The sequence below is a fragment of the Apteryx rowi genome, unplaced genomic scaffold (genome assembly GCF_003343035.1).
Source record: "Apteryx rowi isolate R43461 unplaced genomic scaffold, aptRow1 scaffold_30, whole genome shotgun sequence".
In the NCBI taxonomy this organism is placed as follows: domain Eukaryota; kingdom Metazoa; phylum Chordata; class Aves; order Apterygiformes; family Apterygidae; genus Apteryx; species Apteryx rowi.
Window position 1 is genome coordinate 1283991 of NW_020449419.1, and position 14367 is coordinate 1298357.

Below are 14367 nucleotides of genomic sequence, written 5' to 3' on the forward strand. Positions count from 1 at the left end.
CCTCTGTCCCTTAAATGAGAATTTTGATCATGGAAAGAGTCAGTGAGATTTGCTATAAGCCACTACTAGTTAATTCACTACAACATGTTTTCTGATTAAACAGTTCATTCTGGGAGAGAGCCAAAATCATTTCCTAGCCTCAAAACATAAAAACACATGCATTCTTGGACTTTCTCCTTGTGAATGAATCTTATTGCTTGTTGTATCATCTTCTGTCATCTTTAACATATGGTAAAATAAGCTGAAAATCTATTTACATCATCTCTTAAAACATTAGTTAAAACTATTTACCATTTTCACAATCTTTATGGAAAATAAAATACAAGAAAATCAAATATAAATACAGTAGTTCAAAAAAATACAAGCACTAAATAACTGTGTTCATTGTCCCCAAATGTCTTCCTGTGGTTCTCACCAGATAATTACTTATTCCGAAGCCCTTGGTTTACAGACTGAAATTTTTTGCTGGCACTCTGTGTACGTATTTTGTGTGTATATGTTCACATAATATTTTTTCTATATATGAATGGATTTTATATATCCTTTGGGATATACATGATAGTGTTTATGATTTCAGAATCTTCAATCACATCTGCACCTGTTGAATAAGTGGTTTACGTTACATGGCAGGTTATGGTATCCGCTATTATGACCTCTTCTTGTTTGAAACTAGTATGAATCACAAAATATTATAACTTCTTTTAAACATTGCTTAAACACATGCACAGAGAATTTCTGTAACAGGATTGTTATGATAACAGAGGTTTGGAGATTGTCCGTGGTTGACCTTAAAAATCAATTTCTGACCTATATAAAATTACCTCAGTGATTTTTCTGAAGCTTCAGTTGCTCTCATCTACTTAATATTTTGGGGGGAGTGAGTCAAAGGGAGCAGAAAAAGAACAAGCGGTCTGAGATGTAGTTGGGGACAATCTGACACATCTGACACAGTGAGACAGTTTGAGACTGAACTTTGGATGAAAAGTAGCTGGTGTGAGATGAGCAGAAACGAGGCTGTAGTAGTATTGGAAGGGAGAAACGCAACTGGAAAAGATGATAGAGAGACTAGTGAGATCCAGACTGAGGGAGCATCCCCGTTACTCGAGTACCATCTGCCTCAGGAGTGGAAACTTTTTACCTGAAGCAGAGGTCATCTGCTTCCTACCCAAGATTTTTGGTGTGGTAGCTTGTGAAGTGCTCTAGGTGTGTGGCTGTGCGTGTTCCTTAAGACTAGGTTCTGCTTTTCGTGTGATTTGTTTTCCTCTTTTGCTATTTTTAATTTGATGTTCCAGAACAAAATTTGCAGACTGAGAGCCAGACCCTGCAGAGGCTGATCTTTCAAGGATAAGAGACTAAATCAGTAGCTTAATTTCAGTTTAATGATAAATGACACCCTATCCTCTCCAGGTGGGAACAGCTGGCTAGGCATTCTGCAAATGTTTCATTTAGCTCAAGTTTGCAGCAAACTTGTGTTTTAAAGCATGTCCATAGCTAGTTATTTATTTCATGATTCTTTCCTACTGTATTTGTGGTTTTTCCTTATACAACGTTACTATGATTTATGATCAGATCATAGCTACTATGTACCCCTGCTATTTCATTAGAGGGATGCCCACAGTAAGAATGCCATCCTGTTTCCTCTAGGATTAAACCAGGAGGTAGCTATTTTGATATGTTTTGCAGCATAGCCTTCAGTTAAAATACCGGCAAGTACTTGTTTGTGAATCATGTGGACATTTACTAATGTTACTTAGGTGAGATCATCTCATCCAAGCTTCTCATAATGATGGTGTATTTTGTATATTCTCAGAAAGCTTTCTGTGTGTATCCTGCTTATTTGGGTGATAATTACAACAATAGAAAGGTTAAGTTCTCTGTGTTCCTTCGTGTTTCTTTTGAACAGTTTTGTAAGGTTTGTTGTGTCCTGCTTGTCATCAATCTCTCTATGTGAGACAGAGGAACAGATAAGGTGAGCGCTTGTAGGTTGGGTATCTATCTATATGAAGTTCAGGGCCAAGCTTGGGGAACTCGTAACCTTGTGCCTGGCCACTGAGGCTCACCTTAGTTGTGTGCTGTCCCTCATTCCTGAGGCATGGTGCCAACGGCCTCCATGGCGCAATGGCGAATGGGACTGAAAATTCATTTCATGGCAGAACTAATGTGTTTCATTCCCTTTAGTGGGAAAGGCACTGTTATCCGCATTTCTGCACCCACACACTGGTTCTTCCTTGCCTGAAGCCCTCTGGCCGGGGACGCGCCCAGAAGCGTCCCCACAGGGCCTGGCACGGCGCAGGGAGCTGCCGGGGTGCCGTGGGGCGCTCCCCCTTGCCTGGCTTTAGAAACTTGATGCTGCCCGTTCATGCTGAGTGAGGGAGGAGCATTCAGCTCCAGTATCCGAGACAGCTATGACTCAAGTTCTTAGCTTTTGTGGAATTTTGCCTCACCTTTAACGTTTTAATTAACACAGTTCTTGTGTTGTTACTCTATCGCACCATCTTCACTTGTTTGTGTTTTTTAACTTGATGTAAAACACTGGCAATGGGTTGGTGTGTGTTGTTTTTTTTAATTAGCATAACTACAGGCCACAACTGGTTTTGTTTGCCTTTCTTTTTGCTGCAGCTTCTCAGTTACATACTTCCATCATTTCCGACTGAGAAGAATTTAATTCTATAATGATGGCACAGCATTTTCTAATGTGTCTAAATATAAGTACAGAGGTTTTTAAATTAAAAGTATATTTGTATTTAGCTACATGTTGGTAGAAAATGGCGGGTGCAGCTAATGGAATTTTGTATCGATTATGTGCTGTGATAATCTTGTCTGCAATTAAGTGGAAAAGGTGTATCCATACAGACATCTTATTTTTAGTATCCCAGTGTTTTGTATGCGTTACTGTTATCTCAGTAAGTAAGAAGTTTCAGCTTTGCTTAGCTGGAAAAATGGAAGAAGTTCAAGGAATTGTTACTACAAGATATTGTTCGCTTGACACCATTTCTTCAGTGTTGCTAGAAAGTGAATGTAATGTGGGGATCAATAATGGTGATGAGCACTGCATAACTTCTTTTACTGAACCTCTTACCACAAGCAAGTCCTCTGCAAGAGGCTGCCGAAAACATGCTTATTTATGGCTATTGTATTGCACTAATAGAATTAAACCCCTGGACAGATATGGTTGGAAACTGCAGGATAAGAAGCCTTAGGGTGTTTAGGTTAATGTGATGATGTTTTTCTTGTTACTAAAGTTGTAACGGGCAAGATGTGCAGTGAGGTTTAGAGGGACTTGGTATAGAACAGAAGGCTTATGTATAGCGAGAAGGGATGCTGTGGTGTTTTCTGAATCAAGTTCCCCTTAGCCTTGGGAATGAGTTATAAATATAAATACAGTAAAAGGTCCATTTCTCAATAAGGTGCAGATGCAATGGGTGTGAAAATAACCCTTGCTGTTGAAGAGAAGGTACAGTGCAGTCAAAGTCTGCACTAGAGAGATCCACTTCTATGAATACTGAAGCTTAAATCCTAGAAAAGAAGAATATTGAGCTTTCAAGGGTGTTTAGAAGTTGGATTTATGCTTTTCATCATAAATAATGCATGTATCCTCTCTTGGAGGGAAGGCCACTCTATTTTTAAGCCTGACATTGAGAAATATCAAAGCCTATAAACCAGGTGGGCTGCAGTTGGCAACAGAGCACAAGAAGGAAAGTAAGAGTAAAGAGGACCACCTAATAACCTTCCGCAACCTGAGGTTTGGCATCTGACGTCTGAAAATGGAGGGAATATTTCTTCATAAGATTGACTGGGTTTCTTAGGGCTAGCAGACATCATTATGCTCATCCTGTCTTGATTTTCTGCAAAACAGAGCATAAAAGTTGTACTTAATGCCTATGATTTCTGGTTAAATTGCAACAAATCTTTTAGAAAGACAATCAACCTTTATTTGAAGTTTTCGAGTGACAGAGAGCTCACTACATGCTTTGGTAAACTATTTCAGTGATGAGGTATTCTCACTATTGTAATTTTGCCAGGTGTATATGCTCTGAATTGTGACAATAACAAGGTAGATCACTGACTGAAATTACACAAAGGCTTTTGGGTCTCTTCTGTGTCTTACTAGTCTGGAAACCAAAGTAGTGTGCATGTTGAAAAGGTTGCTTTTGACAGTAAAAGAGTAAGGGAAATTCAAATGCTCACAACCTCAAAGATATCTTACTCAAATATCTGCTTTTGCTTTAAATATTTGGCTAATTGCTTTCTTGTTTTTTAACATGCCGAAGAAGGTATTTTCATTATGAGGAACAGGCTTTATTTGTTTAGGGGACTGGTTCTCAGAGGTGTCAGGTCCCCTCTATAAGTATGAATACACAAGGAGCTTGTTTCTCATTCCTTAAAAATGGAGCAGCAAGTCTGGCCTCTGCTTCAGAAAGCAAAATGCCACCCTGACTGACTGTTGTGTACTCCATTGGGTTTTCATAAATGTATTTGAGAAGGTAATGTAGAAATGGCATACGCTGTTTGCCTTTGATAAAGAATGGATCCAAAATGGACAGAAGCCTCAGCTCTTCCAGCAGAGACTGTCTTCCGAACTGAAATGAAGGGGGGAAACCTCTGGGTTTCAGAGGGTTTGGTATGCTCCCAGGAAAGCCTTGTTCCATCCCTTTCGATCGGCAGCGCTGGTCAGCAGTGATGACACTAACTGTCTGTGTGGGACAGTGGATGGAAAGAGGAATTTGAAGTGGCTTTAACAGCAAAACTCAAAAATGTTTATTTTGACATACACTGTACTCCTAATGCTCAACTCCTAGACTTAAAGGAGTCAGATCTTCTTTTATATGATCCAGGGAACTCTAATGACTTGGGTGAAGTTTCTTAAATTTTCAATTCTGATCCTGCAAATGATATTTGGGAGAAAGGTCTTCCCTGGATTCACACAGGTACAAGTCCATTTGCAATGACTACAGGATTAAGGTATGAAGCAGATGTAAGCAAGACCAAAATCGATCTGTTTTTTGCTGCATGTGGTGATATTTTTGTAACTTCATTTCTGATCTAATCAGTGTAGCTGAGTACCGCGTATCTATGTATTCTGAGCCATTATGCATCGGTATTATGAGCTCTGTTACCTGAGTCATACCACTGCTTTTGCTTAGTTCCCTTGACAGCATTTACTGCAAGTTTTTCATTGCTCTTTGCTTTAAAGGAGCAGGAGGAGATTTAGGGGATAATCAGTCTTTGGAAATCCCTATAACTGAAGTCAGTGGGTCTAAGGTGACTTTACAGCAGTTGAGTCTGGCCCAGGATTTTACTCTTCCCTTTAATATTGCACGAAAATTAAACCTGTTTAACTGAACTAGCCATGAGTCTTACCATTTGCTCCTGCTCACACAGTTTGGTCTAAAAATATATCTACAGCTAAAAAGTTTCCTTGTAAGCCAAACTTCTGTAATATACAGTAGATCTCTCTCACAAGCACCCTCAGAGTAAGAAAACCACAGGTCCACTTGCACACCCCAAAGTACTAATTTTGTGTATAATTTTCAAATGCTCATTTCAGAATGTTGTAGCAAGCAGAATAAGCCATTTATTTGCTTCCCTTTCTGACATAAATCTTTGTGTAATAGAAGTCTACTTGAGTATGTATGATTACACTGTTTATTGCTGGCGGAAGGGAAGATGGACAAGCTCATTTGCAGTGAAACTGCAAAGATAAAATACTCTACAGCCTGGGCTTTGCCTATTGTAATTTCTCCTGTTCAGGTAGTTGAATGGGACATTCACTTCATGACTTTAATGGACGTGTGAAATACACAGACCTTTCTGCATTTCTTAATCTTCCTTGATAAGGATGATGGTATGTGTTGCTTCACACAGCCTGGCTTTAGGCTATTCTTGTCTGCGCCTCTCAGCAAAAAGTCAGTCTAACAGGACAAGTTAATTGAGGGGGGATGATCCGTTCTTAAAATTTGCTAGCAGAGCAGAGGCAATGTCCTTTGTTTAGACTATAGAACATAACTTCATGTAATGCCATGGGCCCAGTGGCTTAAAGACAGCACCTTAATATTGTAGACAAAAACCTGGAAAATAATTAACAGCACAGTGTTTGTCAGAGCATATAAACGTGACTTACTTCATAAAGGGGGCAAATAGCATTTCAATGTTTGCTTCGTTTTGAAAGTTAGGCAACTGTGTGGATATAACTTCAGATAGTCAATTAAGACCAAACATTTAAGATTATACATTAAAATCCAGTTAAGATTACTGTTCTCTTTCCCCGCAGTGTTCTGGATATGTGAGATAGGTTGAATCATTCTTCATTTAAGTCAGGGCATTTTAAAAGAGAGCTTACCTCGTATCTGGAGTTTTATATGAAAGCAGATTTTCCTGTATGTAAGTTTGATTCAGGTTTTGCTTTGATCCAGTTTAGAGCTTTGTGCCTTCAGTGCACATTTCCCTCCACTCTCAGCTTTTGCAGTTTATGAATGCTGAAGTCAGATTTCTTAGTTGCGCCGACTAGAGCAACTGTGTAACTCCAGTTCTTAGCTAGCGAGGCTTGGTTAACAGCAGTCTGTCTTAGTGGCATCAGGGTGCTGCTCCTGACTTATAAAACTTTTGCCAACCTTTGGGCTTTCTCTTTTGTCTTATCGCTGCATGTATTTCTGAGCCCTGAGGTATTTAGTACCTTCTCTTGGATTAGGAAAGCACTTTCTCTGGTTCTTAAAATAAAAAATGGAGACTTTTATGCTTCCACTTGCTTCCTAACATAAGTTTGTTGTGACGAGTTCTGTATGTAATTGCTGTGCTCTATTTATAAACTCATTAAATTCTCTGCAAACTGTCCTATAAATATGATTACTTGTGTTCAATATTTAGAGATTTTTTAAAATTTCCTTAATATGTATTCAGTGCAAAAAGCTGCCCAGAAAAAATTCTAGAAAAATATCAGCAGAGACCTATAAAACTGAATAATGTAATTATAGAATGATTCTTCAGTGATGAATGGAAGCAAGAAGAAAATAGCTAAATCATTATCATGCTGTTTTCTTCACGGTGGTTCTTGGAAAATGGAATCATTATAACAACTTTCACTTGTGCTGTCCTTTGGCTAGATGCTGTACACTCTGATTGCAAACTATATATAGTAGTGGCTTCACCCACCACTAAAATGCAACAACTGTTGCTACTGTGTGTAGCACTAAACACATTAATCTCAAACAGGAAGGGAAGAATATTATACTCTAATGAAACCACAGTGGATGTCTATATAAGTAGGCTGAAATTTCCCAACCTGGATTTATCTGGGTTACTGAAGCAGGCATCCAAATGTCATGGGATCTGTAATGATCATAAATGGTCAGGACCTTGTTTTGTATTTCATTTACAACTGCGGCAGGATAGTTATGCTAGTGTCATGCTGGAGAATTGGTTCAGCACTAACTTGCTCTGTTTTCTTGAGCACCTTAGTGTTCCTCAGAGCCCTATTAAAATACCAACCCAGCATGACCCTGTTCAGACTGTCAGGTTCACAACTCTCAGTGGTATGGCTTTAGGCACATTTGATTAATTGTTATTTATGGCTTTCAAATATTGCTTTGTTTTTACATTTCCAGACATTTTTTCCCCATACAGACTGTCTTTCTGGATGAGGGTAATTTAGCTTTCTTAAATGGATTATCCAGAAATTATTTTTCATGATAGAAAACAGTCTCCATATGACCTGTATATTCTAGAAAAAAAGAGGTCATTCTCTTTGACATTATCATGACTCATTCCTGCTTAACATTTTGATTTTACTGTGGCTATTGTATTTGTAGATTCTGACAAATAAAGCTTGACAAGCAGTAAACCCTGATGTATAGCAGTGAGTCACAGTTGAAACGCATGGTATTTTCAATACATGTCTAAAACACCTTCAGGTAACTGCAATCTTGGAAACACTATGATTTAAAGAAACTTCTGTGATTACATTTTTGGTGACCACTATTCCGTTATTATTGAACTATGACAGTCTCCTGAAACAATGTTTTCAGGGCTGTAGTATTGGCTAAAACACTTTGTAGCTGGGACAAAAATAAACAGATCTTACTGCAAGAATTAATTTACTCTGCACCTACTGAGCATACAGTGTGTCTGCTGAATATCTACTGACGCTGAGTATCTACTCAGTATCTACCTATAACTATTGCAGACCAGCTAAGTACCCAGAGTCAAGTCTCCAGTGGTTGTGAGAAGGTGCGTGTGCAGAATGAATCCAGTCACTGAATGGTACCTGCTTGTCAATGCTGACCTCGAGAGAGGTAAAAGTCCATATTTTTAAGACTTTGTAGGAACATATACCTGTTAAGGGGAAGGGTACAGGAAAAGTATCCACCAGGAAAAAGTATCTGTATCCACCTTCTATGAAGCAGACCTATGAAGTCAAGAAGTCTTGAAATAATACCAAATGATGGAGAAAGACTATTGAACATAACAGTTCTAGGAAACTGGATTTTCAAATTAAGTTAAATGGGAATTGGCTATCTATTCTAGATATAGAAAAACCTCTGTTCTTAAGGTAGAGACCAAACAGACATCAGCTCTGGCAGTGGTACCTGACACAATATTTTTGTACTGTCTCTATATTTTCATTTTTTTATTGGTTGACAGCATTAGTTAAAGATAAATTAACCCTAGTTCTGAAGCTAAAGAAAAAAAATTTATTGGAATTCATATCTGTTGGTGTTTAGAGAACAAGATCATGTTCTAATATACCCATGTTGTTATCAAGTGGATTTTAAAACTTTACTCTGCAGTGAGTTATGCCATTGTGCCCTTGGCAGTCAGTGAGAACCCCCTTGTACGGGTGTGCGCGGATGAGACACAGGCAGCAGGTTTTAATGGAAGGCAGCAGAGTTTTGTTCACTAAAAAGCAGACTCTAGCTAATCCTTTGACTCATCCCTTAGAAAGAGAACTGTACCTGAAAGAATAATAGTATTTATTCCATCATTGTTTCGCTTCAGATATACTTTGTCAAATTTCAGTAGTGTAGTGCCATCATTACTTTAATAAATGCCATTAGTCAGCTTTCGTAAAGTGCAGTTTTTTTTTTTTAAATCACCTGCCATCATACAAAGAGGAGCTTAAGCTGCTCAGAGCTCTGGTCTACCACCACCCAGTAAACTGCCTCTCTCCTGTCTTGTATGTGATTTCCAGTATGGGCCAATCGCAGCATCATACAGATCAGCGCAATAAACCTTTTGCTCTATTTTCTGCAGAGTCTGACACAGATTTCATAATCTTCCCCTCTGGTGTTTTTCTTCTGTGAGTTTGAGTCACCCTGGAGGAGCAGAAACCAGTCATAATCTTGTTCCTTTGAATCAAAGGGTGCCGGAGGAGGAGGAGGGCTGCGCTTCTGCCACGCACCGTTACGCGGGTTCTCTGAGACTGCTTTCTGTAGCTGCTCTTTGCATCTCCTTGAGAATCCCTTGGTTCAGTTAGGCTCTAACTAGAGCACACAACTTACAGTGGTAAATAATAAACACAGGGACAATAATCAGAAGAGTGTAGGTTGGTTTGCTCTAATCCTCCTCCATGAATTGTTGTACAGTCTTCAAGTAAAAGATTTTTCTGTGCTTCAGTTGCAGCCTAGCTGTCTTTAAACTGGGCATAGTGATTATTTCCTGTATGGGAGGTTGCTAGGCTTAATTGATGATGATAGCAAAATGTTTTATGAAGTCTGGGATAAAAGACATTGTATATGTGCATAGTATTGAAATACTAAAACATAATATGGTATGTTAAATGTTAATATAATTTTGTATTACACTTTCTTCTCTAAATGAAGCCTTACATTTTCTTTGTTGCTCTGGAATGGGTAGCTGTCGTACGCTGCCTTTACTGTGCAGTAGAGAGCTCAGTAAGAGAAAGTCCAGAAACACAAACCATCAGCTCCCATTTGAGCAGCTATTGAAAGGCACTGAGCATGTTTCCTTCCATTCTCAGAGCAAGAACTTCCACAAAATAATAAACCAGTTTGAAGATTTGGCCCCTTCATTTAGGTGTCTTAAATGGGGACAGATGTCTGTGAAAACCGAGCCCCATGTCTTTTTTTGTCAGTTTATGGTGCAGTTCATTAGCCATTGTTATAGACAATTTAATTTTCTTCTTTCGAAGTGCATTTTTTGCTTCATATTTTAATACTGTGTTAGGTTTCCCAAAGTTCTCGATTACGTATGTCATTCAGGAGTCCTCTCCGTTTCTGACATAAATTAATCATCAAAAAATTTTGCTGTCTTCCTATTAAATACAGAAGTTCATTAACCTTGTACAATAACTATCAAAATGTTGAGTAGATGCCTCAAAAGACTTGATGCCAGCTGCTGAAATCTTGTTCCTGCTGAACTAATGTGCCATTATTTGTTTCAGAGAAATCCCACTTTTCAGTCAACTTTTGCTGTCTGAGGACTTTAAATTGAGCTTTCATGTTAGCACTTCTCCCTCACCTTCTTCTCTAGCAGGAGGTCGTGCCTTCCTGCGTACTCGAAGCCATCCTGCCAAGTATTTGGAAGGAGCAGTCCCTAATGACTGCTGTGTCTTTTCCAGCATGACAGGGAAAAGAAACATGCTCTTTTTTGTCAATAATCCAGTCATTTAATATTTCATTAATTGCTGAGCTAAGTGATCACTTCCGCCTATGTGTTTGGGGGACGAGAGGTAAGCCTTTCTTTCTTGATCAATCTGAATGAGAGGGAGAAACGTTGTCAAGCCAGCACATTCAATGTTTTGGGTTTGGTTTTGGCTTGTTTTTTTTTCTACTTTACATGTGCTTTGAGTAAATACCTTTTCAATGCTGTTTGCTTTCCTGTTCTGCTCTTGCATGGAATGTAAATGCCAGCTGTGGGCTGTCCATGGTCCTTTACGCTCACTTAATCTGCGCTGGAATGAAAATCGYGTTGTGTTACGTGGGCCATCCTCTGATTTAGCCGTGCTGCATGCTTGGCATTTAGATTTCATCCAACTGCACAAGCAGTGGTGAAACGCACTGGACTGTAATTATATTGTTAGAATAGTAATGCTTATAGCAATAACACTAGCTAGGTATCAGGAAATTACTGGCCATAAGGATTCCCAGAAAAAAGTAATCACTTGATTGATATTTGTAGAGCACAGTACTTTAAAAATGGATAGCACCATTTAAGTTTTAATTAATCCTCTTTATACCTATCGATATAATTATCTTTTGTAAATAATCTTTTCTTGTCTTAAATAACTGAAGTGTTAATCTATATAGGTAGTATTTTAGACAAAAAATCAACTGTGATTGGGGGAAGAAAAAAATCACATAAGGCAAGCTGAATTATATACGATTGGACATCCTCAGGCATCCAGGAGTTCTTTGTAGACCATGAAAATGGACTTTGTCTAAACTGGGGTGTGAAGAGAGAGACTAAGGCAGTTGCTAGTGTGTGTGTGTGAAATGATTGTGAATGCTGTTTCATGTGTTGATGTGATCTATAAAATCATGCCTTTTTATGCAGTGATTACTGGGTGAATTGCTTCCTGAAGTTTTCTTTTGTGTGGAAAATGCACGATTAGCACAACTGAAGTAGGTAGGTTACCATTCATGCTTATCCGCGCTGTGTTTATCCGCATCTTTGTTACAGACAGATATGACTGCAGCTAGGTCTTGATTTAAACTTTGAATATATTGATTTTTCTTTAAAAAGCTTTGTCTATCACTAAGATCTGTTTGATTAAAACAAAAATAACTAAGTTGAGAGCACCTCTCTGTCAGAATTTTTGAGATGGCAGATTAGTATTGTGCAGGAATTGGTACAGGTTGGATGGATTTCTCTTCCAACAATGATTGCTAGAAATTAAAACAAAGTAGGTACCGCTAAAACATGCTTTATTCAGCATATCTAAAACATGCAAATTGTATTTCTACTGTAATGTTCATTGTGTTCTTTAAAAATGACTTTTCTTCAGTAGGTCTTGTAAAGCAATATATGTTTGAGTATTAGCAGTGTAGGAAGAATTCAGACCCTTTTATAGACAGACACACAAATGAATCTAGAAATTAGATTGTCTAGGGAGCGTCTAGGGAGCAGCTTTGTAATATAGCCATCATTCCTCCTTTCCTGGAGGCGGTACAATCCTGAGGAGAGACCCTAGTCGAATCTAGTCACACAGCAGCACTTCAACCTTTGGCTTCTAAAATTTAGAGCTTATTGCTTCAGCTCTGTGCATAAAGAAAAAACACGTCTCTCTTTCTCCCCTTGAAAGCATGGAAGTAGGATCTCTCTAAAGCCCCTCTTGCATGCCAGGCTCCCAGAGGTCTCGCTGATACGGTTTGCTCCGCACACTGGTATGTCCTAGACCAGCTGGGCTACCTTCCTTTTTCTCTGACAAGTGAAACTTGCTGTAGGCTTCTTCTCTTCATTGCGCCTGCTGTCCCCATGCAGCTCGCGTGCTGGTTGATGTCCATGCATCTCACTGAACCAGCTTGCTTTTGTTTTTCTCTAAATCCCACCGGTATTAATTGCTCAGTCTAGCATAGATAAGGTATGAAAGTTGTTTTTTTCACTCTGTCGTACCCCATTCAGACCAGGGCTTGCTTTGGTTCTCTGCCGCTGCTGTCGGCTAATCTAGGCATGGGGATATTGTGTATGTGATTAGGAACCCTTTGAAGCTGTATTGTTTGAATTTAAATTAGCATGTCTTTCAAATACCTCTAAATCCTTTAGCTGCATGGTACTACCCTGCTAAATATATTCCATTGATTGACACCGCAGAGCCTAAAGCAGCTATAACAAAGGGCCCATGTTCACCTGTGCTAGCGCCTGGAGGTGAACAGGCCGTTCTGGAATTGGGAGCAGCGAAGAGTCCCCTTGAAAGAGGCAAAGCAGTCTGCTTTGTCCTGGCTCTCTGAAGGAAGGGGTACGGCAGGGCCATGACGAGTTTTGCATGATATTTTCATGAAATTTAAGGGGGGAAGGGAGAGAGAGGGAGTTGCACCCTGAAAGAGAAATTAAAAACTCAACACTGAAACAAAATGCCCAAATGCTTGCAAATGGAAACCACCATCACATTTTGGCTGCTGCCTGAGTGCAGCTGTTACTGGCTTCACTGCTGCCTGCTGCTGGGTTGCAGCTGCCGGTGGCGCTCCCCTTGGCCAGCACTCGGCAGAGCCGAGCTGCAGCCGTCGGTGCCCCGACACCTCCCTGCCCATGGAGGCAGGAGTGCCGGGACCTTTGGGTGCCCAGGGCTGCCTGATTTTTGAATCCTGAGAAGCCTGTTTCCATGGGATATCCTTAGAAACAGCGGTAGCTAAATCTGAGGGCGATTCTTTCGGTTACTTACCTGGGGAGCTGGTTGGGGTGAGCTGGCAGCTTGCTTGGCCGGGGAGTTTTGAAATGTTTCTTCAGTAACCGCAGTCTAATGTGTCTTCCTTCAGAGGGGCTGTGGGAGCCTGTCCGCTTCTGCAGGATGTCTGCACTTCTCATGAGCGGAAGGCTTGGAGGGATAAAGCCCTACGGAGGAAATGCCCCCTCTCCCTGAACAGTGGGTGACCTGCACAGTCCTAGACTTGCAAACAGCACCCACAATTTAGACAGCACTGCGCATGATTTGACACCTGCAATTTTGTCTTCACAAAACTTATCAGTAGGCCAATCTGCTTTTTAATCTTTCACAAATGTTTTGTTTCCATTTTTCTTTTATTAAGACCTAGGCCATGAAACAACATGGAGGAGTTTCACTAAATAACATATACATGAAATAAATCAACTTTTTTTTAATAGGAGAGAGATGTTAATGGGTACTTTTAGCACTGTTTTTATAATCTGAAGGCAAAAAGCTGTGTAGTACCAGTTGGTATACTGTCAGTTATAGTTTTTGCAGTAAATAAAGGTCAAATGAGTGTTAAATGGAGCAGTTTTACTATGAACATGACAATTGTCTTAAAAGCTTTTTTGTAAGCTTTAGATTCTGCTTTTCAGAATAGATTTGCAATTAATTTGTGCTGTAGGGTTAACTGAAAATTGTTCTTCAGATTAAACATAGAAAAAAGAAACCTTTCTTTAAATATCTAGAATCCCAGTGTGTCAAGGATATACACAGACAGCAGAAAATAAATGTGCAGATGGGGAGGCCTGAAAAAACATCAAGTGCAGATCCTGAATTTATGCACATTTCTGACATTGTTGGATGAAAAATGCTGCTCTTATCTTCTATGGGTAACCATGGCTACCATGTGTGGATTTTTTTTTTTTTTTTTAAACACGAAATTATATACGAGTGCAAGCGAGTGGTCTTATCTCAGCTTGCACCATATGTATTTGGGTGATAAGGACTACAGTGAATGAATGTGGTTATCAGTGTGGCACATTTGCCTT

General features: G+C 39.5%; 1 long non-coding RNA gene across 1 annotated transcript; it reads right to left on the reverse strand.

Moving 5' to 3' along the window:
- Positions 1-3538: 3538 nt before the first annotated feature.
- On the reverse strand, positions 3539-14138 carry LOC112968090. Its single transcript, XR_003254249.1, has 3 exons — positions 13334-14138; positions 8329-8401; positions 3539-3845 (listed from the first exon to the last, which is right to left on the reverse strand). It is a non-coding gene; the product is annotated as an uncharacterized LOC112968090 (long non-coding RNA).
- Between the last annotated feature and the right edge of the window lie 229 nt (positions 14139-14367).